Raw genomic sequence first — 24,162 nt, forward strand, 5'->3', positions numbered from 1 at the left:
CTAGCTAAAATAAATACAAAATAAATACAAAAGTACCTGTAAAATAAAACCTAACCTAAGTTACACTAACATCTAACACTACACTATAATTAAATTAATTCCCTAAATTAAATACTCCGGTGGTGGAGGTAAGGGCGCCATTGGGGAGACCAGATTGTTAGTGCCGGAACATACAGATCTACTGGGAGCACAACCGGAAATTCAGCTGAGAAAGTCCCTGTGGTACATAGGGTGAAGGTAAGACAGGCTGTTTGAATACAGTAAAAGCCGCCGGGTGGACCCCTATATGTCTGAACTATGTACTGATTTCTGGGCTTAAAAGAGATACCTGTCACAACGAAAGTAACATTTTGTGTGCTCAGTTTAAAACCAGCATCACAGCTGTTTTTAACTTTAAATCTTGGACAGCCTTTCCCCCTCTCTAGAGAGAACATCATAATAGGTGAGGGAGGCCTGCAATAGTAGGCGGAGGTACCAAGACTTACAACAAACCCTAAATTTTACAGTAGAGGGATAATTAAAGTTAAAGTTATGCTGGCAAGTGGAGGTATTTAGTGTGAAAGAGGACTGGAAGCTACAAACCACAAATGTGATATTCCTCTCCTCTGATATAAGTAAAAGAACTGAAACTAGCCTGAACCCTTCCATTAACTTTAAAAAGCCTTTGTGCGTGGCTGATATTTTTTTTTGACAGCATATCTAAGAACACTGAAGTATATTGGAACTGCAGAATTTTTCTATATAAAGAATTAACTAAGGTTATGTTGTAGTTAAAGGGACATGAAACCCCAATTTTTTCTTTCATGGTTTAGAAAGAGCATGCAATTTTAAACAACTTTCTAATTTATTTCTATTATCTAATTTGTTTAATTTTGTTGATATGCTTTGCTGAAAAGCATATCTAGATATGCTCAGTAGCTGCTGATTGGTTGCTGCACATAGATGCCTCATGTGATTGGCTCACCCATGTGCATTGCTATTCCTTCAACAAAGGATATCTAAAAAATGAAGTCAAATATATCATAGAAGTACATTGGAATGTTGTTTAAAATTGTATTCTCTATCTGAATCATGACAGAAATTTTGGGGGTTTAGTGTCCCTTTAATGGAATTGTTTACAGAAAAAATCTGACAGCGCTCAACCTGCTTCCTCACAGCTCCTGGATAAAAGGGTATCTAGCTTACCCTGATAAGATTACAGAGAATTAATAAAATAATCCAAGAGCGCCAACTAGAGGCAAAGGAAGATTCTAACAGAAAAGTAAATAGCAGTCAAAACATTTATTTAAACATATAGTAAAACCATGGATCCATGTAACATATACTAAAATGAGATACAATTAAAACATATAGTTAAAAATACATAATCGGTACAGTAGAAAATACAATAAAAAATACAATATTCGTCAGATTAATATCACCAATTACGGGGATAAACAGAATAAGAGTCACATTAAATGATCTCTTAAGGAGAAAAAAAGTTCCTAAAAAAAAGTGTCCAAAGGAATTGTGGTGCAATTCCTAGTTGTAACTGTCAAGTCCAGAAATCCAGTGAAAAATCCAGTGGAAAAAAACAGTGATAAAAAATCAAGAAAAAGAAAATAGTATATATAAAATCCAATTTATAAATTAAAATAATCCAAGTGTATATATAAAAGTGTAATATGAACGGGGGATCCCCTTAACACTGGTGATAAGTGTAAAAATGTGTAAAATTGTGTAAAAGTGTCTGAAAAAATGAAAAATTGAAAAAAGTAAAAAATAAAAAATAAGTAAAAAATATTACTAAAATAAAATCCAAGTGATACTCAATGAGAAAAAATAGTGATTATTAGTGAATGATCCTCTTTATAAATTTCTCCATATGAGTGATGATAATGGACTTTTATGTGCTAGATGACTTTGCTTGGTCTTTGCAATGTAAACTTCGGTTATCCCTTTGGTAATTGGAATACTGCTCACATACGGCTCCTCTCTATGCTCAATCTTTGTAACCAGTACAGGTTTCGCATGAACATATCCTACCACGTTGAGTGGGTTAGTTTGATAGCAGCTAGTTCCCATCCATGTCCATCTAAAGGATCTGTGATGTCACAGCAAACACATGACTGGAGAGATCAAATAGTACAGAAGAAAATAGCTGAGCAGGAGACTAAAATGTAGTGCTCAATACCATTTGATCGATTCAAATGGTATTGAGCACTACATTTTAGTCTCCTGCTCAGCTATTTTCTTCTGTACTATTTGATCTCTCCAGTGAAATTTATAAAGAGGATCATTCACTAATAATCACTATTTTTTCTCACTGAGTATCACTTGGATTTTATTTTAGTAATATTTTTTACTTATTTTTTATTTTTTACTTTTTTCAATTTTTCATTTTTTCAGACACTTTTACACAATTTTACACTTATCACCAGTGTTAAGGGGATCCCCCGTTCATATTACACTTTTATATATACACTTGGATTATTTTAATTTATAAATTGGATTTTATATATACTATTTTCTTTTTCTTGATTTTTTATCACTGTTTTTTTCCACTGGATTTTTCACTGGATTTCTGGACTTGACAGTTACAACTAGGAATTGCACCACAATTCCTTTGGACACTTTTTTTTAGGAACTTTTTTTCTCCTTAAGAGATCATTCAATGTGACTCTTATTCTGTTTATCCCCGTAATTGGTGATATTAATCTGTCGAATATTGTATTTTTTATTGTATTTTCTACTGTACCGATTATGTATTTTTAACTATATGTTTTAATTGTATCTCATTTTAGTATATGTTACATGGATCCATGGTTTTACTATATGTTTAAATAAATGTTTTGACTGCTATTTACTTTTCTGTTAGAATCTTCCTTTGCCTCTAGTTGGCACTCTTGGATTATTTTATTAATTCTCTGTCCCTTTAATGGATACAGAGTAAAGTGCTGCAGTTATTTGCAGAGATTAACTTAATACTACTATATCCATGTCTCATTACGGGTAAACTGCCTGCTGTAAAAACAGATAAGATAAGAAGGGTATTGCTGTGACAATTCAGCCTGCAAGGTCCAAGTGAAATGTAGATATTATACCTTTTATGAAAGTGCCTGTATATCAATATTTATATATCTAGAAGTTGTGTAATTAACCATAACTGGAAATATACTATGTTGTATTAACTATCTATTTAACACAAGGGGATTAGGGTTACAAGACAATAAGTGATCATCTTAGGTGCTGTAATTTAAAGGGACAGTCTACACCAGAATTGTTATTGTTTTAAAAGATAGATAATCCCTTTATTACCCATTACCCAGTTTTGCATAACCAACACAGTTATATTAATATACTTTTAACCTTTGTGATTATCTTGTATCTAAGCCTCTGCAAACTGCCCCTTTATTTCAGTTCTTTTGACAGACTTGCAGTTTAGCCAATTAGTGCCTGCTCCCAGATAACTTCATGTGCACAAGCACAGTGTTATCTATATAAAATACGTGAACTAACACCCTCTAGTGGTGAAAAACTGTTAAAATGCATTCTGAAAAGAGGTGGCCTTCAAGGTCTAAGAAATTAGCATATGAACCTCCTAGGTTAAGCTTTCAACTAAGAATACCAAGAGAACAAAGCAAAATTGGTGATAAAAGTAAATTGGAAAATTGTTTAAAATTACATGCTCTATCTAAATCATAAAAGTTTATTTTGGCCTAGACTGTCCCTTTAAGAAGCATAGCCATAGTCACTTGTAAGAAAGCCCTTTCCTGAGGCTCTCTCTTCTTTCTTTTTCTTACCGCTTTTCTTCCTCATTACCACTCTTATTTCCTTCTCACTACCCCATTTTCTTGCTCTCAGCTCCTAACTCTATTTAGGGCTCACAAGTTATTGTATTCACTGGTTTCTAGACCTGTCAGGATGCCAGGAATCAGACTGAGATGAGAAGTGCAAGAATAATCACACCTTTATTAATAGCAAAAAATAATAAAAAATCCACAAGTCAAATAACAAGCCAGGAATCAAAATCAGAGCTGGTAGTCAGACGAGCCGAGTCAGGAATCAAAGCGAATAGTTAGACGAGCCAAGTCAGGAGCCAAAGCGAGCAGTCAGACAAGCCGGAATCAGGAACAAGGAGAACAACAGAGTCAGGAACAAGCCAGAGATCAAGAACCAGGAGGGATGTCTGACAGCCAGGTAATACACAGGAGCTCTCACAAACAGGTCTGAGACAACACAAGGGCAAAGCATACTGAACAGAGGCCCTTTAAATAATAAGTGATGACATCACAATTCTGAGACTGCATCCTGTCTCACATGGATGATGTACACCAGTCTAGACATAAAAGGAAGTGCAGGAAATGAGCAGCATCACACAGTATGCACCAGAGTCAGCAATAGAGGTGAGTAAAATGGCTGCCAGCAGCACATGGCAAACAAAACATGGAAAAAACCCTGACAGTACCCTCCCCTTAACGACCCATCCCCCGCGGGAGGACAAAAGGCTTATTGGGGAAACGGGCATGGAAGGTGGGAGCATGAACATCAGAGGAGGGCACCCATGAACGCTCCTCTGGACCGTAGCTCCTCCAGTGAATCAAATACTGTACGCGGCCCCTGGACATACAAGAGTCAATAATGCTGCTGACCTCATATTCATCATGGTTGTCAACAAAGATAGGACGGGACAAGGCAACACAGTGTTAAACCGATTACAAACCAATGGTTTCAAGAGGGAGACATGAAAACATTGGAGATGCGCATTTCAGGAGGAAAGTCAAGAACATAGGCCACAGGATTGACCCTTCGGAGTATTCGAAAAGTACCAACATAACGGGGAGCCAGTTTATTGGAAGGCACATGAAGGTTCAAGTTGCGGGAGGAGAGCCAAACTCTCTCACCAACCTGGTAGGAAGGCGCGGGCAGATGCCTGCGATCAGCCTGGAACTTTTGGCGCTGCATAGAATGATGAAGGCTATCCTGAATCTGCACCCACGTAGAACGGAGTTTCTGGAGATGCTTCTCCAAAGCCGGAATACCCTGAGACATGAAGTAATTGGGCAACAAGGATGGTTGAAACCCATAATTCGCCATGAATGGGGATAACTTGGAGGAAGCATTAATAGCACTATTACGAGCAAACTCTGCCCAAGGTAACAGTTCAGACCAATTATTGTGGTGATCTGAGACATAGCAATGGAGGAACTGTTCCAGAGCTTGATTAGACCATTCCGCAGCCTCATTGGATTGAGGGTGATATGCCAAGGAGAAGGAAAGCTGGATCCCCATTTGAGTACAAAAGGGACGCCAAAATCTGGAGACAAACTGGCTACACTGGTCCAACACTATCTCCTTGGGTAACCCATGTAAACGGAAGACCTCCCGGGCAAAAATTGAAGCAAGCTCCTGAGCGGTAGGCAACTTCTTCAAGGGAATGCAATGTGACATTTTAGAAAAACTGTCAACCACCATAAGGATAACAGTATTGCCATTGGAAACAGGGAGCTTGACAATGAAGTCCATGGACAGATGTGTCCAAGGACGCTCACCATTAGCAATAGGTTGAAGAAGACCCACAAGAAGACATCGAGGAGTCTTATTCTGTGCACAAACTGAGCAGGAGGCAACATACTCAGCAACATCAGAAAGAAGACCTGGCCACCAGAATTGTCGAGTGACAGACCAAATCATTTGGTTCTTGCCTGGGTGACCTGCGCCTTTAGGATAGTGGTAAGTGTGCAAAAGTTTAGTTTAAATATTCTCAGGAACAAAACACTAGGTTTCTCAGGAGGTGCATTGGTTTGTGCAGCCAGGATCTCCTCCCCCAAGGGAGAAGTCAAATTAGTATGTATGGTAGCCAAAATATGGTCAGGAGGTATAACTGGATTAGGTACAGACTCCTCCTTGGACAGAGGCAAAAATTGTCGAGAGGGCATCAGCCCTAACATTCTTACTACCAGGCAGGTAGGAGACCACATAATTAAACCAAGACAAAAATAGTGCCCATTTGGCCTGTCGGGGCGACAAACGTTTTGCTTCAGATAGATAAGTTAAATTATTGTGGTCTGTAAGAATGAGCACTGGCATGCTAGTACCCTCGAGTAGATGCCTCCATTCCTTGAGTGCCAAAATGATGGCCAGTAATTCCCTGTCGCCAATTTCATAATTGCACTCCACTGGAGACAATTTCTTAGATAAGAAACCACATGGATGCAAGGAACCGTAAGGCGTAGGAGGTTGAGACAAGAGGGCACCTACTCCAGTCTCAGACGCATCGACCTCAAGAACGAAAGGCAGGACAGGGTTAGGATGAACCAGAACTGGAGCAGCAGCAAAGGCAGTCTTAAGACTATCAAAGGCCTTAATGGCAGTAGGTCACCAATGGAGTGGATCATTCTCTTTACGGGTCATGTCTATGATAGGTTTGACCAAGGAAGAAAAGTTTTTAATAAACTTTCTATAGTAATTGGCGAATCCCAAAAAACGTTGAATAGACCGAAGACCAACTGGGCGAGGCCACTGCAGAACTGCAGATAACTTGTCAGGATCCATGGAGAACCCTGCAACGGAGATAACATAACCTAGGAAGTTTACTTGAGTCTGATGGAACTCACATTTCTCGAGTTTACAAAACAGGCCGTTCTCACGTAGTCTCTGAAGAACCTGTGTAACATCAGAACGATGAGCCTCAAGTGTGGGTGAGTGTATGAGTATGTCGTCTAAGTACACCACAACACACTGTTGCAACATATCTCGTAGGACATCATTAATAAATTCTTGGAAAACAGCAGGAGCATTACATAGGCCAAAGGGCATTTCAAGATACTAATAATGTCCGCTCCTGGTGTTAAATGCTGTTTTCCATTCGTGGCCCTCCTTGATCCTAATGAGATTGTACGCTCCTCTCAAATCAAGTTTAGTAAAGACCTAGCTCCCTTGAGGCGGTCAAAGAGTTCTGTAATGAGCGGAATAGGGGAAGCATTCTTAATGGTAAGACAATTAAGACCCCTATAATCGATGCATGGTCTTAACTTTTTCTTCACAAAGAAGAAGCCAGCCCCTGCAGGAGAGCAGGATTTGTGGATGATATCCCGCAACAGAGCATCGGCAACATACTCCTCCATAGCACAATTCTCTGCAATAGACAGAGGGTAAACCCGGCCCTGAGGAGGAATGGCTCCGGGTTGCAGGTCTATGGCACAATCGTAAGACCAGTGAGGAGGCAACGTACCGGCACGCACCTTGTCAAAAACGTCTAGGAACTCTCGGTACTCCTCTGGCAATTGAGATACCAAAGAAGTGCACACGACTTTAACTGGAATCGAAGACAAGTGGAAATACATTGCGGAGACCACGACAAAATTTCGGACCTGCGCCAGTCAAGACTGGGATTGTGCTTTTGGAGCCAGGGATAACATAAAACAACCGGAAAATGCAGAGAATTTATCACCTGGAACTGGAGGGTTTCAAAATGGAGAGCCCCAACAGCCATGGATAACGGAGCAGTTTTGTGAGTAACGAGTACGGGTTGAAGGGGCCTGCCATCAATGGCCTCAATAGCAAGCGGAACGGACAGAGGCAAAACAGGAATGGAGTGCTTTGATATAAAAGCACTGTCAATAAAATAGCCCGCAGCACCAGAGTCAACAAGAGCCTGGTTGAATATGGAGGAATCCACCCAGGAAAGGACAACCATGACCAAAGGTTTCTCCTTTAGCAGTTCTGGGGATGAGGATAAACCACCCAAGGTCTGCCCCCCGACAGGACCTTAGGTGTGAGCGTTTCCCGGCCATGTAGGACAAGACTTCAAAAGGTGGCCCTGTAACCCACAATAGAGGCAGAGCCCCTCCCTCCTCCTAAAGACCCTCTCTGCCGCGGAGAGACACGTGAATCCCAACTGCATTGGTTCAGCAGTACCTGGTGTCTTGGGACCAGGAGGCATGGGAGAAGAGGGAGGCATGGGTGGAAATGAACACGTAGGAGACAACGGAAAAGGAGGCTTCCGCAAGCACTCCTTGAAAGAGGGCCTCTCTCTGAGTCTAATGTCAATTAGGATAAAAAAAGACACCAATGCCTCGAGATCCTCTGGTAAATCTCTGGCAGCAACTTCATCTTTAATCGCATCAGAGAGCCCATGAAAAAAGGTGGCAACAAGGGCTTCATTGTTCCAACCTACCTTTGCAGCAAGCGTACGGAACTCAATGGCACACTGAGCAAAAGGTCTGTACCTTGCTGAATGGACATGAGTCGTTTAGCAGCAGAGGAGGAGCGAGCTGGAACATCAAATACCCTTCGAAAGGAGGCCACAAATTCAGGTTAATTTGAAATCACAGGTTTATTAGTCTCCCACAAGGGATTAGCCCAGACAAGAGCTGTGTCAGAGAGTAACGAGACGAGAAATCCCACCTTAGCTCTGTCAGAGGGAAACGCCTGAGGTAACGTCTCAAAGTAAATGCCCACCTGGTTCAAAAACCCTCTGCACTGATTAGGATAGCCTCCATATCACTGAGGAAGAGGTGCAGAACCGGACATGCTCCTGGTTGGACTAGGTGCAGCAGCGGAAACAGGAGCAGCCATAACTTGCGGGACACCTTGGTCCAAATGTGCAGTGCGAGTCAGCAGGGTTTGCAGGGCTAGTGCAAATTGATCCAAGCGATGATCCTGTTCCTCCATCCTGGAAATTATGGCAGGTAAAGGTGGATTATTAGCACCATCAGGATTCATGGCCCTTGCATAATGTCAGGATGCCAGGAATCAGACTGAGACGAGAAGTGCAAAAATAATCACACCTTTATTAATAGCAAAAAATAATAATAAGTCCACAAGTCAAATAACAAGCCAGGAATCAAAACCAGAGCTGGTAGTCAGACGAGCCGAGTCAGGAGTCAAAGCGAATAGTTAGACGAGCCAAGTCAGGAGCCAAAGCGAGCAGTCAGACAAGCCGGAATCAGAAACAAGGAGAACAACAGAGTCAGGAACAAGCCAGAGATCAAGAACCAGGAGGGATGTCAGGCAGCCAGGTAATACACAGGAGCTCTCACAAAAAGGTCTGAGACAATGCAAGGGTAAAGCATACTGAACAGAGGCCCTTTAAATAATAAGTGATGACAAAACAATTCTGAGACTGCATCCTGTCTAACACGGATGATGTACACCAGTCTGGCCATAAAAGGAAGTGAAGGAAATGAGCAGCATCACACAGTATGCACCAAAGTCAGCAAGAGAGGTGAGTAAAATGGCTGCCAGCAGCACATGGCAAACAAAACAGGGAAAAAACCCTGACATGACCTTCAAAGGTCTATTACAACAGTTTTTTTCTGTTTTTATATTTGTGAATGAATACATTTATGACACTATCCACTAGTAAATCACCAGCTATGCCCCCTAAATCTAAAGAGAAAAAATTGCTTAAAAATGTTGACACTAGTTTAATTGTACATGAAGAACTACCCCCAACTTCTATGGAGAACAAACAATTATTAAAGCAGATGTCTGAGTTATTCACACCACAGTTTGAAGGGATAAAGAATGAGCTCTCTAATCTTACCCTGGAAGTCTGACAGTTTGCAAGTAGGCTAGATGAAGCAGAACTTAGAATTTCAAATCTAGAAGATCAAATGAAGAACAATGCAAGCCAGGATAGAGGACATTGAGGATAGGTCCAGAGTCGCAATAATATAAAAAGTGGTGGGTCTACCTGAGGCCTTGGAATATAATAATCTTTTTGTTTTTTGTATCTGTCCTATTTCCTCAGTGTTTTGGTATACCAAATCAAACTCCTATGCTAGAAGAAAGAGCACATAGAATAGGAGCGGTTAAGGACAATACTAGTGGAAACTCTAAACCAAGAATAGTCATAATCAAGTATCTCAACTTCCAGGATAAGATAAGTATTCTGAGGAATTATCGTAAAATGAAAGAATGTAAAATTGAACAACACAAGTTATTACTTTTTCAGGATTTCTCTTCGGAGACAGAAGCTAAAAGGAGAATTATGGCTCCTTTCTGCACAAAATTTATTAACACTAACCTCCAAGTAGGACTAGTTTACCCAGCAAAAATTGTTATTGATATAAGTGGCACCACGAAAGTAACTAATGAGGCTGAGATAGCTCAAGTTTTTTGTAAGGAACTAAAGATAGTGTAGTAAAGATAGAAGGACTTTTTTTCTCCTTTTTTTGTTGGTGCTCCCCGGCTTACCTCGTCCCCCCACTCCATACAGGGTAAGGTAAAAAAAAAATTATAGTTATTTTAAATTAAAGGAATATGGATAAGATAAATATTCTATCTTAGAATGTGGGTGGGATAACCTCCCCTATTAAAAGGAAATTAATATTGAAGCATTTAAGTTCATTTAATACACAAATTGTTTTCTTACAAGAGACCCACCTAAAACCAGACAAGGCGCTTAAACTTAAATCTAAATGGTTGGGAGATATTATCTATTCTCCATTTTGTGGGAGGAAAAGGGGAGTAGCAATATTATTCCATAAAGGTTTGCAATGCAAAGTCTCGACACAGGTTATAGATCCGTAGGGCAGGTATTTAATTGTAGAAGTAATGATACAGGGTGTACAACTAGTCTTATGCAATGTCTATGGACCAAATAAACCAGACAAAGTCTTTTGGGACAATTAAAAGTAAAATTGATGAGCTATACTGATAACAAAATTATTATTGCCAGATATTTTAATATAGCCCCTAAACCTTGATTAGATCGATTGATTTAAGTGCTTGAATAACTGTGAACAAGGGAGAAATAGGATACTTTCCAGCTTTATGACAGATCTGAATGTGTTTGATATTTGGCATACTCACTTTCCTGATGTAAGAGCTTACACCTGCGAATCTAAATCATATGGCATGTTATCGTGAATAGATCTCTTTCTTGTGTCAGATCAACTGCTAAACCAAGTTATTAATACAGATATAAAGGATATTTCCATTCGGTTTTCTCACTCCAGATTAAAAGCGGTCCAGATTTTGGGTTAAATTTTGTCAGACTCTCCTTTCCTACATATCTAAGTAGTAACCTACAATTTAATAACTGGTTGATAGCCAAGTGGAATGAATATCTTCCTAATGACAGAGAGTATATAATCAAATCAGAGGTTCTTAGCAAAGCTTTTAAGGTGTTTATAAGGGGTGAGATAAAGGCATATTTATGTATATAGAAGAAAAAATATAAAGCAAGAGAAATGCAATTGACCAATCAAGTAAGAAATAGATATGAAGCATTTATCTTGATCCCCTCTAAACAAATGTGGGATAAATACGTAGAAAAAAAAACAGGAAAGGGATCTAGTCCTTAGACGAAAAGTCATACAAAAAGGTTTAAAACAGAAAGCAAAATTCCGTGGTAAGTATAGAAAGTCAGCCAAATATCTGTCAGCACTAATTTCAAAATAGACAAAGTAGTAAAATGATAAAAAAAAATTAAGTATGAAGGTAAAGTCCTGATCAATCCGGGTGAAATTAGAGAAGTTTTTTTTTGAACACTATAAGAGGATTTATGCGAGGGACAATGGAAATGCTCAGAACAAAGTTTTTGGAGTAAATGTAGGGTCCCCAAAATTATGGAGCAAGACTTAGCGGAATTAAACCTTCCAATTTCAGTGGAAGAGGTGGTGGCCCAAATTAAAATATGTAAAGTGAATAAAACGCCTGGACCAGACCAACTCCCGATTGAAATGTATAAAATTTTAAAAGATCACATTGCAGGCATCTTAATGAATCTCTATAATGCATATTTTACGGGAAATAAGAAGCCTTCAAAATACTTTTCAGCATCCACTATTACCTTTATACCCAAGAAAGATAAAGATCTAGAAAATATGTCATCCTACAGACCAATATCATTGCTTAACTGTGATTATAAGATTCTTATGTCAATTATAGCAAATAGATTATAGAAGCATCTGGGAAAAATTATCCACGAAGACTAAGTGGGGTTTATGATGGGTAGAAATATTGCCAAAATTATTTGTAGGGTCTTAACGGTGCTGGAATATTTTTGGACCAAAGGTAAAGATAAGGGAAAAATAAATAAATTAAATCTAGCACTACTATCGGTTGACGCTGAAAAGGCTTTCGACCTTATAAACTGGGATCACCTGTTTACCTCGCTTTCTCAATTTGGGTTTAATGGGAATTTTGTAAATTTGATTCAATCAGTATATCAGAACCCAATTTCGAAATTGTTAATTAATTATGAGATTACTAATGATATTGTATTAGAGAAAGGTTCTAGACAGGGATGTCCCTTGTCTCCTTTCCTGTTTAATTTATCTTTAGAACCCTTTGCAATAGATAAGAATTGGCAGGAATTAGGATTGGGCGAGTTAAAACTGTCCTAACACTTTTTGTGGATGATCTATTAATATTCTTAAGTGATACTGACAATTTGATTCAATAATTTTTAACACTTGCAGAGCAATTTGGTTCCTTCTCAGGATATAAAATCAACCCAAATAAATCAGAAATCTTATGGATTGTTAAGGATTAGGGTGTAAGGCAGATCTGTCCCTTTAAAACAGTAGAAACAAAACAGTAGAAACAATAAATTATTTAGGTATCAAAATAAATAAGGATCCGTCTCAATAGTATAATCTAAATTTTACGCCCTTTATTGAGAAGTATAATAAAGATTTAGATAACTGGATGACGCTACCTATCTCACTAAATGTAACAAGAGATAGTAGTCGCACCACCAAGTTCAATGAATAGTTTTCTTTATTGAGCCAAGATCAAAAAATCAGTTTCGGACACAAGTCCTTAATCTTGCATGTGTTTGCACACCTTGGATCCCAGGTGCTGGACTTTGAGAACTTTTCGCTACCTATCTCACTCTCAGACCGGATTTCTATGGTTAAAACTATTTTCTTTCCACAACTATTATACCTCTTGCAAAATTTGCCTATTTTAATAAAGGCTAGAGATATCACCATTTTTAATAGGATATCTGTGAGATTTATATGGAAACAAAAGCATAAGCGGATCTCTCTTCATAAACTTAGTCTACATGTCTGAGCAGGCGGATTAGCCTTCCCCAATCTTAGGTATTATAATCTAGTAGCTCTAAGTAAATTCATTGTAGATTGTATAACAGAAAAATAATATATAACTAACTTACGCCTAGATTCAGAGTTTTGCATTAGAAGGGGTGCATTAGCTATGCGTGCTTTTTTTCTGGCCGCACCTTTTAAATACCGCTGGTATTTAAAGTTCACAGAAGGGCTGCGTTAGGCTCCAAAAAAGGAGTGTATAGCATATTTACCGCAACTACAACTCTCAATACCAACGGTGCTTACGGACGCGGCCAGCTTCAAAAACGTGCTCGTGCACGATTCCCTCATAGGAAACAATGGGACAGTTTGAGCTGAAAAAAAACCTAACACCTGCAAAAAAGCAGCGTTCAGCTCCTAACGCAGCCCCATTGTTTCCTATGGGGAAACACTTCCTAAGTCTGCACCTAACACCCTAACATATACCCCGAGTCTAAACACCCCTAACCTTACACTTATTAACCCCTATTCTGCCGCCGCCGCTATCGCTGACCCATGCATTTTATTATTAACCCCTAATCTGCCGCTCCGTACACCGCCGCAACCTACGTTATCCCTATGTACCCCTAATCTGCTGCCCCTAACACCGCCGACCCCTATATTATATTTATTAACCCCTAATCTGCCCCCCACAACGTCGCCGCCAGCTATCTACAATAATTAACCCCTAATCTGCCGATCGGACCTCACCGCTACTATAATAAAGTTATTAACGCCTAATCCGCCTCACTCCCGCCTCAATAACCCTATAATAAATAGTATTAACCCCTAATCTGCCCTCCCTAACATCGCTGACACCTAACTTAAATTCTTAACCCCTAATCTGCCGACCGGATCTCACTGCTACTCTAATAAATGGATTAACCCCTAAATCTAAGTCTAACCCTAACACTAACACCCCCCCTAAGTTAAATATAATTTAAATCTAACTAAATAAATTAACTCTTATTAAATAAATTATTCCTATTTAAAGCTAAATACTTACCTGTAAAATAAACCCTAATATAGCTACAATATAACGAATAATTATATTGTAGCTATTTTAGGATTTATATTTATTTTACAGGCAACTTTGTATTTATTTTAACCAGGTACAATAGCTATTAAATAGTTAAGAACTATTTAATAGCTAAAATAGTTAAAATAATTACAAAATTACCTGTAAAATAAATCCTAACCTAAATTACAATTAAACCTAACACTACACTATCAATAAATTAATTAAATACAATACCTACAAATAACTACAATTAAATAAACTAACTAAAGTACAAAAAATAAAAAAGAACTGTTACAAAAAATAAAAAAATATTTACAAACATTAGAAAAATATTACAACAATTTTAAACTAATTACACCTACTCTAAGCCCCCTAATAAAATAACAAAGACCCCCAAAATAAAAAAATGCCCTACCCTATTCTAAATTAAAAAAGTTCAAAGCTCTTTTACCTTACCAGCCCTGAAAAGGGCCATTTGCGGGGCATGCCCCAAATAATTCAGCTCTTTTGCCTGTAAAAAAAAACATACAATACCCCCCCAACATTACAACCCACCACCCACATACCCCTAATCTAACCCAAACCCCCCTTAAATAAACCTAACACTAAGCCCCTGAAGATCATCCTACCTTATCTTCACCATGCCAGGTTCACCGATCCGTCCTCCGAAGTCTTGATCCAAGCCTCCGAAGTCTTCATCCAAGCCCAAGCGGGGGCTGGCGATCCATAATCCGGCTGAAGTCTTCTATCAAGCGGCGGCTGAAGAGGTCCAGAAGAGGCTCCAAAGTCTTCATCCTATCCGGGAAGAAGAGGAGATCCGGACCGGCAACCATCTTGATCCAAGCGGCATCTTCTATCTTCATCAGATGACAAACGGCTCCATCTTGAAGACCTCCAGTGCGGATCCATCCTCTTCTTCCGACGTCCAACTGAAGAATGAAGGTTCCTTTAAGGGACGTCATCCAAGATGGCATCCCTCGAATTCCGATTGGCTGATAGGATTCTATCAGCCAATCGGAATTAAGGTAGGAAAATTCTGATTGGCTGATGGAATCAGCCAATCAGATTCAAGTTCAATCCGATTGGCCGATTGGATCAGCCAATCAGATTGAGCTCGCATTCTATTGGCTGTTTTTTGTAACTTAGTTCTTTTTTATTTTTTTGTACTTTAGTTAGTTTATTTAATTGTATTTATTTGTAGGTATTTTATGTAATTAATTTATTGATAGTGTAGTGTTAGGTTTAATTGTAACTTAGGTTAGGATTTATTTTAGAGGTCATTTTGTAATTATTTTAACTAGGTAGCTAATAAATAGTTCTTAACTATTTAATAGCTATTGTACCTGGTTAAAATAAATACAAAGTTGCCTGTAAAATAAATATTAATCCTAAAATAGCTACAATATAATTATTCGTTATATTGTAGCTATATTAGGGTTTATTTTACAGGTAAGTATTTAGCTTTAAATAGGAATAATTTATTTAATAAGAGTTAATTTATTTTGTTAGATTTAAATTATATTTAACTTAGGGGGGTGTTAGTGTTAGGGTTAGACTTAGCTTTAGGGGTTAATCCATTTATTAGAGTAGCGGCGAGATCCGGTCGGCAGATTAGGGGTTAATAATTGAAGTTAGGTGTCGGCGATGTTAGGGAGGGCAGATTAGGGGTTAATACTATTTCTTATAGGGTTATTGAGGCGGGAGTGAGGCGGATTAGGGGTTAATAACTTTATTATAGTAGCGGTGAGGTCCGGTCAGCAGATTAGGGGTTAATTATTGTAGGTAGCTGGCGGCGACGTTGTGGGGGGCAGATTAGGGGTTAATAAATATAATAGAGGGGTCGGCGGTGTTAGGGGCAGCAGATTAGGGGTTCATAGGGATAATGTAGGTGGCGGGGGTGTGCGGTCGGCAGATTAGGGGTTAAAAAAATGTAATACAGTGGCGGCGATGTGGGGGGACCTTGGTTTAGGGGTACATAGGCAGTTTATGGGTGTTAGTGTACTTTAGAGCACAGTAGTTAAGAGCTTTATGAACCGGCGTTAGCCCAAAAAGCTCTTAACTACTGACTTTTTTCTGCGGCTGGAGTCTTGTCGGTAGAGGGTCTAACGCTCACTCCAGCCAAGACTCTAAATACCGGCGTTAGAAAGATCCCATTGAAAAGATAGGATACGCAAATGGAGTAGGGGGATCTGCGGTATGGAAAAGTCGCGGCTGCAAAGTGAGCGTTAGACCCTTTCCTGACTGGCTCCAAATACCAGCGGGCGGCCAAAACCAGCGTTAGGAGCCTCTAACGCTGGTTTTGACGGCTAACGCAGAACTCTAAATCTAGGCCTTACAGCTGGAGTCGGGGATAGTGACACCATTCTCCCTGAAAGCGCTTTTTCATCTCTCCAAGATAGAAACTCCCAGATGGATAGTTAAGATGACGGTATTTTCACATCCTATTATGGCCTGGCAAAAGTTTTGTAAAGAATTAAATATTAACTGGAAAGTATCCAAATTCTTGCCAATTTGTGAAGCAGTGATTTAATCGAGATCTTTCAAGCTATGGTCTAATAAAGGCTTTAAAAATGTTGTGCAAATTAAGGACGAAGCTTTAGACTCAGTTAAAACATTTGCAAAGTTGCAAACTGAACTTTTCTTACATAAGCATAGCTTCTACGCTTATCTACAGTTAAGACATTATTATGGAAAACTTAGGGAAGATAATAATCGGGACCAGAATCTGGGAGATATAAATGCTCCCATCAATATTTATAAACAAGGTAAATTTGCTCTTTTATGTACAATCTTCTACTCAAGCAGGCTGATCAAGTACATTTAAGCGGTCTGTTGATAAAGTGGAAAAAAGATTTTCCATCTATTACGATTGAAGAGATTCAGGAAAGTTTCAGATTGGCCAAAAAAGCAACTTCTATAGTCTCATGGAGGGAATCGCATTGCAAACTTTTAAACAGGGTATATATAACACCACTACAACTTAAAAGGTGGTTTTTAGAGGATACCTATGTATGTACAAAATGCAATATTCCAAACGCAGATTTGTTGTACTGTTTCTGGGGATGCCCGAAAGTTAAACAATTTTGGAATAAAGTAAATTATTAGTTATCCAAAAGCTTGGAGCAAGAATTTACTATAAATATACAAGATATATTCTTCTTGCGCACGTATAAAAAAAATAAACAATACAATGTAATAAATACAATAATCCTGATTGAACCTATCTTAATTCTGTTAAACTGGAAAGCCAGAAATGCTCCAACATTTCAAACTTTGAAATCCATGACTGCTAATATAATAATTGCAGAACAGTATTACAATGATAATAATTCAGAGAAAGAAAATGGAAAACGACAATGTATAAAAGGATTAGAGGGGGGCGCGGGGGGGGGGGGGCTTTTTTCCCTTTCTTCCTTCCTTTCTCTTTTTTAGGTTTTTATTTTTGTTTTAAAAAAATATATGTAAAATACTCCAACAGTGTTTCCTGGTCCGAGTGATTAAAAAACATATTTATGTTTATGAACAACTCAGGAATTTCTCTTTTTTTTCTGTTTTTGTCTTGTTTTTTCCTTATAGGATATTCAAAAAGGATTGATTATTATATATTCTTAGCTATAAGGATGGCTTTAGCAGGGATGGTCTGATGTTGTACCATTGCACATGCAAATATATGCGTTTATTTACCTAAAGCACCCTGCAAGGTGAATTGAAAACATGAAAACAGTTTTCTTTTATCTTTCTTCATTCTTTTGCTTTTCTCCTTTTCACCCTGCTGGATAACCTGATATATATACTAGCTAGAAGGACTGTACAAACAGGGTTAGTTTGATGCTGTATTATTATAAATGTGTTTTATTGTATTTGCTGTTATTTTTCCTAAAACACCCTGCATGGTGATAAGAAAATGTGAAATTATCCTGTAGAACTACAAATAAAGATTTAAAAAAAAAAAAAAAGTTAAATTAATTTCTATTATATTGTTTCAAGAAACGCACTATCAAAGAGGGAAAGAGCCCAGATGGCAAAGTATCAAATATCCTACAATACACCTCGAATCAGGACCAAACCAAAAAAAATGATGATGTTTAACCATTTTATTGTCTTTCAGCAAATGTCTATGTTTATATAAACAGATATGTAGCAGGTCATAGCTAAATGTGCAGATATAGAATGATGTTTAACCATTTACTTGTCTCTTTTAGCAAATGTCTAGGTTTATATAAACAGATATGTAGCAGGTCATAGCTAAAATATGCAGATATAGAATGATGTTTAACTATTTACTTGTCTCTTTCAGCAAATGTCTAGTTTTAGCTCCAAACAGATAAGTTGCAGGTCTTAGCTAAAATGTGCAGATATAGGGGGGTAGTTATCAACGTGTCAACTTTCCTGCCTTCGCCGGTTCAATACGCCTGCCTAAGCTCGCCTACCTTCGCCGCCGCGGACCTGAAAAAATACGCCTAAGTTATCAATAAATCTGTCAAAAAGCCGCGCACCAAGTACGGGGCGATGAGCAGTGGACTGTGATAGTTATCACTCATCCGATCTCGCTGCTCTTCGGCTTTTTGACAGCTTTATTGCTAGCCTGTCACTAAGCACCCGCACTAAACTACACTGTTCTACACCCTATACCGGCGCCCCCGGAGCCCCCCGCAACTCAATAAAGTTACTAACCCCTAAACCGCCGCTCCTAGACCCCGCCGCAACTCTTATAAATTTATTAACCCCTAAACCGCCGCTCTCGGACACCGCCGCAACCTACATTATACCTAGTAACCCCTGTCCTGCCCCCCCTATACCGCCGCCCTCTATAATAAAGTTATTAACCCCTATCCTACTGATTCCGCACCTCGCCGCAACTAAATAAATAGTTTAACCCCTAAACCGCCGCTCCCGGACCCTGCCGCAACCTATATTAAATTTATTAACCCCTAATCTGCCCCCCTACACCGTCGCCACCTATAATACATTTATTAACCCCTATCCTGCCCCCCACTACACCGCCGCCACTGTAATAAATTTATTAACCCCTAAACCTAAGTCTAACACTAACCCTAACACCCCCCCTAACTTAAATATTAATTAAATAAATCTAAATAATATTTCTATTATTAACTAAATGAATCCTATTTAAAACTAAATACTTACCTATAAAATAAACCCTAATATAGCTACAATATAAATAATAATTATATTGTAGCTATCTTAGGATTTATTTTTATTTTATAGGTAACTTTCAATTTATTTTAACTAGGTACAATAGCTATTAAATAGTTATTAACTATTTAATAGCTACCTAGCTAAAATAAAGAGAAATTTACCTGTAAAATAAATCTTAACCTAAGTTACAATTACACCTAACACTACACTATACTTAAGGTAGTTCCGATCAGCCAATAGAATGCGATCTCAATCTGATTGGCTGATTCAATCAGCCAATCAGATTTTTCCTACCTTAATTCCGATTGGCTGATAGAATCCTATCAGCCAATCGGAATTGAAGGGACGCCATCTTGGATGATGTCCCTTAAAGGAGCCTTCATTCGTCGTTAGTCCGTCGGGGAAGAAGGATGTTCCGCGTCGGCGGGATGAAGATGGATCCTGAAGCAAGAAGATTGAAGACCCCGCTTGGAAGATGACATCGCTCGGATTGAAGATGATCTTCAGCGCCGCTTGGAAGATGACATCGCCCGGATGGAAGACTTCTTCAGCGCCGCTTGGAGGATCACTTCATCGGATGGAAGACTTCTTCAGCGCCCCTTGGAGGATCACTTCTGCCGCTCCGGATCTCCTCTTCAGTTCCATGGGTGGCTCGGCTGAGTGAAGACGACTCAAGGTAGGATGATCTTCAGGGGATTAGTGTTAGTTTATTTTAAGGGGGGTTTGGGTTAAATTAGGTGGGTGGTGGGTTTTAATGTTGGGGGGGTTGTATTTTTCTTTTACAGGCAAAAGAGCAGTTTTCTTTGGGGCATGCCCCACAAAAGGCCCTTTTAAGGGCTGGTAAGGTAAAAGAGCTTTGAACTTTTTTAATGTAGAATAGGGTAGGGAATTTTTTTATTTTGGGGTGCTTTGTTATTTTATTAGGGGGCTTAGATTAGGTGTAATTAGCTTAAAATTGTTGTAATATTTTTTAAATGTTTGTAACTTATGTTTTTTATTTTTTGTAACTTAGCTTTTTTTATTTTTTGTACTTTAGTTAGTAATTGTATTTAATTGTAGTTATTTGTAGTTAATTTATTTAATTAATTTAATGATAGTGTAGTGTTAGGTTTAATTGTAACTTAGGTTAGGATTTATTTTACAGGTAATTTTGTATTTCTTTTAGCTAGGTAGTTATTAAATAGTTAATAACTATTTAATAACTATTCTAACTAGCTAAAATAAATACAAACTTACCTGTAAAATAAATATAAATCACATTTACATTGTAGCTATCTTAGGGTTTATTTTACAGGTAAGTATTTAGTTTTAAATAGGAATAAGTATATAAAGTATAGTGTAGTGTTAGGTGTAATTGTAACTTAGGTTAGTTTTTATTTTACAGATAAATTTCTCTTTATTTTAGCTAGGTAAGCTATTAAATAGTTAATAACTATTTAATAGCTATTGTACCTAGTTAAAATAAATTGAAATTTGCCTGTAAAATAAAAATAAATCCTAAGATAGCTACAATATAATTATTATTTATATTGTAGCTATATTAGGGTTTATTTTAAAGGTAAGTATTTAGTTTTAAATAGGATTAATTTAGTTAATAATAGAAATATTATTTAGATTTATTTAATTAATATTTAAGTTATGGGGGTGTTAGGGTTAGTGTTAGACTTAGGTTTAGGGGTTAATAATTTTATTACAGTGGCGGCGGTGTAGGGGGGGCAGGATAGGGGTTAATAAATGTATTATAGGTGGCAACGGTGTAGGGGGGGCAGATTAGGGGTTAATAACTTTATTTTAGAGGGCGGCGGTATAGGGGGGGCAGGATAGGGGTTACTAGGTATTATGTAGGTTGCGGCGGTGTCCGGGAGCGGCGGTTTAGGGGTTAATATGTATAGAGTAGCTTGCGGTGGGCTCCGGGAGCGGCGGTTTAGGGGGTAATATATTTATTTAGTTGCGGCGGTGTAGGGGGGCAGATTAGGGGTGTTTAGACTCGGGGTACATGTTAGGGTGTTAGGTGCACACATTTCCCATAGGAATCAATGGGATGTCTGGCAGCAGCGAACTTGTACTTTCGCTATGGTCAGACTCCCATTGATTCCTATGGGATCCGCCGCCTCCAGGGCGGCGGTTTGAAAACCAGGAACGCTGGGCCGGAAAAGTGCCGAGCGTACCTGCTAGTCATTTGATAACTAGCAAAAGTAGTCAGATTGTGCCGCACTTGTGTGCGGAACATCTAGAGTGACGTAAGAATCGATCTGTGTCGGACTGAGTCCTGCGGATTGAAGCTTACGTCACAAAATTCAACTTTTTTTTTTTTTTAATAATTTTTTATTGAGGTTTTTGCGTAAAACATATATAAAACACAATACACCATTTTGTAAAAAGAACAAAATACAAAATACAAACATAGTTACCCGAAAAATTTCGGAAATCATACAATAGCTTGGTGAAAGGCTAATGAAACCTCGATTTTTCAATAATATATCATATGTGACTGACCTGTTAGGAACAAAGATTCAGGCCCTATGAGCCAAAATTATGAAAAATAATAGCTATCTGATGGTCAGGAGTCTAGCTCGCTAGGAGCTTCAAAGTATATCATGCGTAGCTGGCCTATGAGGAGCTTAGTTTTAGGCCCAATGGACCTAGAGTATAGGAAATAATGGATAACTGATGACCAGAAATCTAGATCTTTAATAGCTTCAAAAGGAGCATGAGTACGTGTACAGTAAGTGGGGGAAGGGGGATATTCAGCGGGTAAGCACCGCTATGTATATTAGGGAGAGGGTGGAGGGCGGAGCTATAGGAATATAGGAGTATAGTAGGAGACTTGGAGGGGCCTATTAATCTTGGTAATGTAGCAAGATAAATGGGCTAAGATATCTAGTTACTCAGCTATGAATTATTAGTCATGTGAGAGCACGAAAGGGGTATATAAAAGGAGCACTCTAAGATTTAACATGAAGGTTGAATAATCTGGTGATAAACATATAAACTATTTTGTATTAGCTCCTTAATTTAGCTGTGGAAGGGGGTTATGAAAGGATGATTTTTTTTTTTTTTTTTTTTTTTTTAATTATTATTATTTTTTTTTATAAATAAATAAAGGGGGATACAGTGGAGAATAGACCATAGAATTATATTATACAATATCTAACATTGCATCTAGGCCTCACATGAACATCTGCTAAACATGGAGTAAATAAGAAGTTATATCGCCCCATATACAGGTATAACATAAATCTCTCAGATTTGTAATGGTCAGAACTTGGTAAGTTGGAAAATAATCAGAACAAATCTGTGGGGCTTCTCAAACATATATCGACAATGATGTAGTCAGTCCTGCTAATAGCAAGGAGTCCTTATATACACACAGCAATAAGCAGGAATAATAGCATTATGGATATAACTAAGTAACAGACCCCTTTTTTTTTTTTTTTTTAATTATTTAGTGAGTATTATTAAGAGATAAGTATACCCCGCTGCACTGGCATACATTAGAATTAGTAATAACCAGCTTCTAGAGTAAACACTTACTTATATGGTTTTGTAATGACTGCAAGCTCATATCTACATATCTAATACGTATGCAAAACATTCAAATAATAGTGTCAAACTTGTTAAACCCTGAAACACGAAACTTGAGGGTTTAGGAGAAGAACATAAATATTGGCACACATATGTGTAAAGTTTACAAAAGGCTATGCCTTTAGCAGAATAAACATTTACATAAAATTAAGGTAAATTGCAAAAAGTTTTACCCTGTAATTTCCATTGACACTTCATAACTAATTTTCCATATCTATATTGACATTCCAAGCTTATAATAGTGCAGCTATGCATGAGACAGAAATATATGAGCAGTATACGTTAGGAGGTTAAATGACCTCTAATAAAAAATAGCCTTAAGAAATTAAGATATAAACACCCTATAGGTTACAATTAACATACTAATTACTTTAGCCAGAGAACAATAACTGCAGATGAGATAGAATAGGCTTAACTGATAACTCTAGGTTTGAGACTCTTTTTTTAACTTTAAAGGTAGCTGGGTAAATCAGATTTCACAATCTTGATAAAGGGGACCCATCTCAGAAACAAAATTAGTAGCTATACTGTGGGGTACAAAGCATACAAGGGTCACAATACTCTAGAACTCCCATTTACACTTTGGCTCATATATATTAATTATTAATAAGAGTAAGAGAGATAAAATAAAGCACCGGTATGTAACACTGGCATGTTTAGTTCAGAAACAGCATGTAAGCGGTTTAGTAGCAATCACATACATGCAATCCTAAAAATATATGCTGTAAACAGAGTTTAAATGTAAATACATAGGTTAGTCAGAGAGTTAAGAGAGTATATGGGAGCTCTAGTAAAAATCAGATATACAAATATGTGTTATCCTGGTATTGGTGTGTGGTAGGCAAACTACCCCTACAATGAGAGGGGGTGAAATTGCGAGCATACTACGTGCCTTGCAGTGAGTAAAATATACATATACACACCTACGCCTCTCTGGAAGATATTTTTTTTTTTTTTTTTTTTTAATGCGCATTATGAATACATGAGCACAAAAGATAGGACTGTTATAGTGTGGTAGAAGTGCACGGGAAAGGTTAATATGCTTTTGGACCTGAATGAGTATAAATATGTATAACCAAAATTATGCAGGGTGAGGTGTGTGACTAAAATAGACCAATATTAAATGGATGCTTGGATATCCGTGTAAACAGTGTGTTATAGTAACTGATGTATTATAAGGGTAATTTAAAAAGAGAAAAAATTTGTAACGGGAAGCAAAACTAGTATATGCACAAGTAGCATGAGGGGGGTATAAACTGAGGCACAAATAAAGGATTTTAAACATATTACATACTAAACCACAACGATAGGATAGGGCTTGTCTAAATGACATGATTGGAGCTGGCCTGACAAACATTCCTCAACATGAGG

Source organism: Bombina bombina, chromosome 2 (assembly GCF_027579735.1).
Source record: "Bombina bombina isolate aBomBom1 chromosome 2, aBomBom1.pri, whole genome shotgun sequence".
Classification (NCBI taxonomy): domain Eukaryota; kingdom Metazoa; phylum Chordata; class Amphibia; order Anura; family Bombinatoridae; genus Bombina; species Bombina bombina.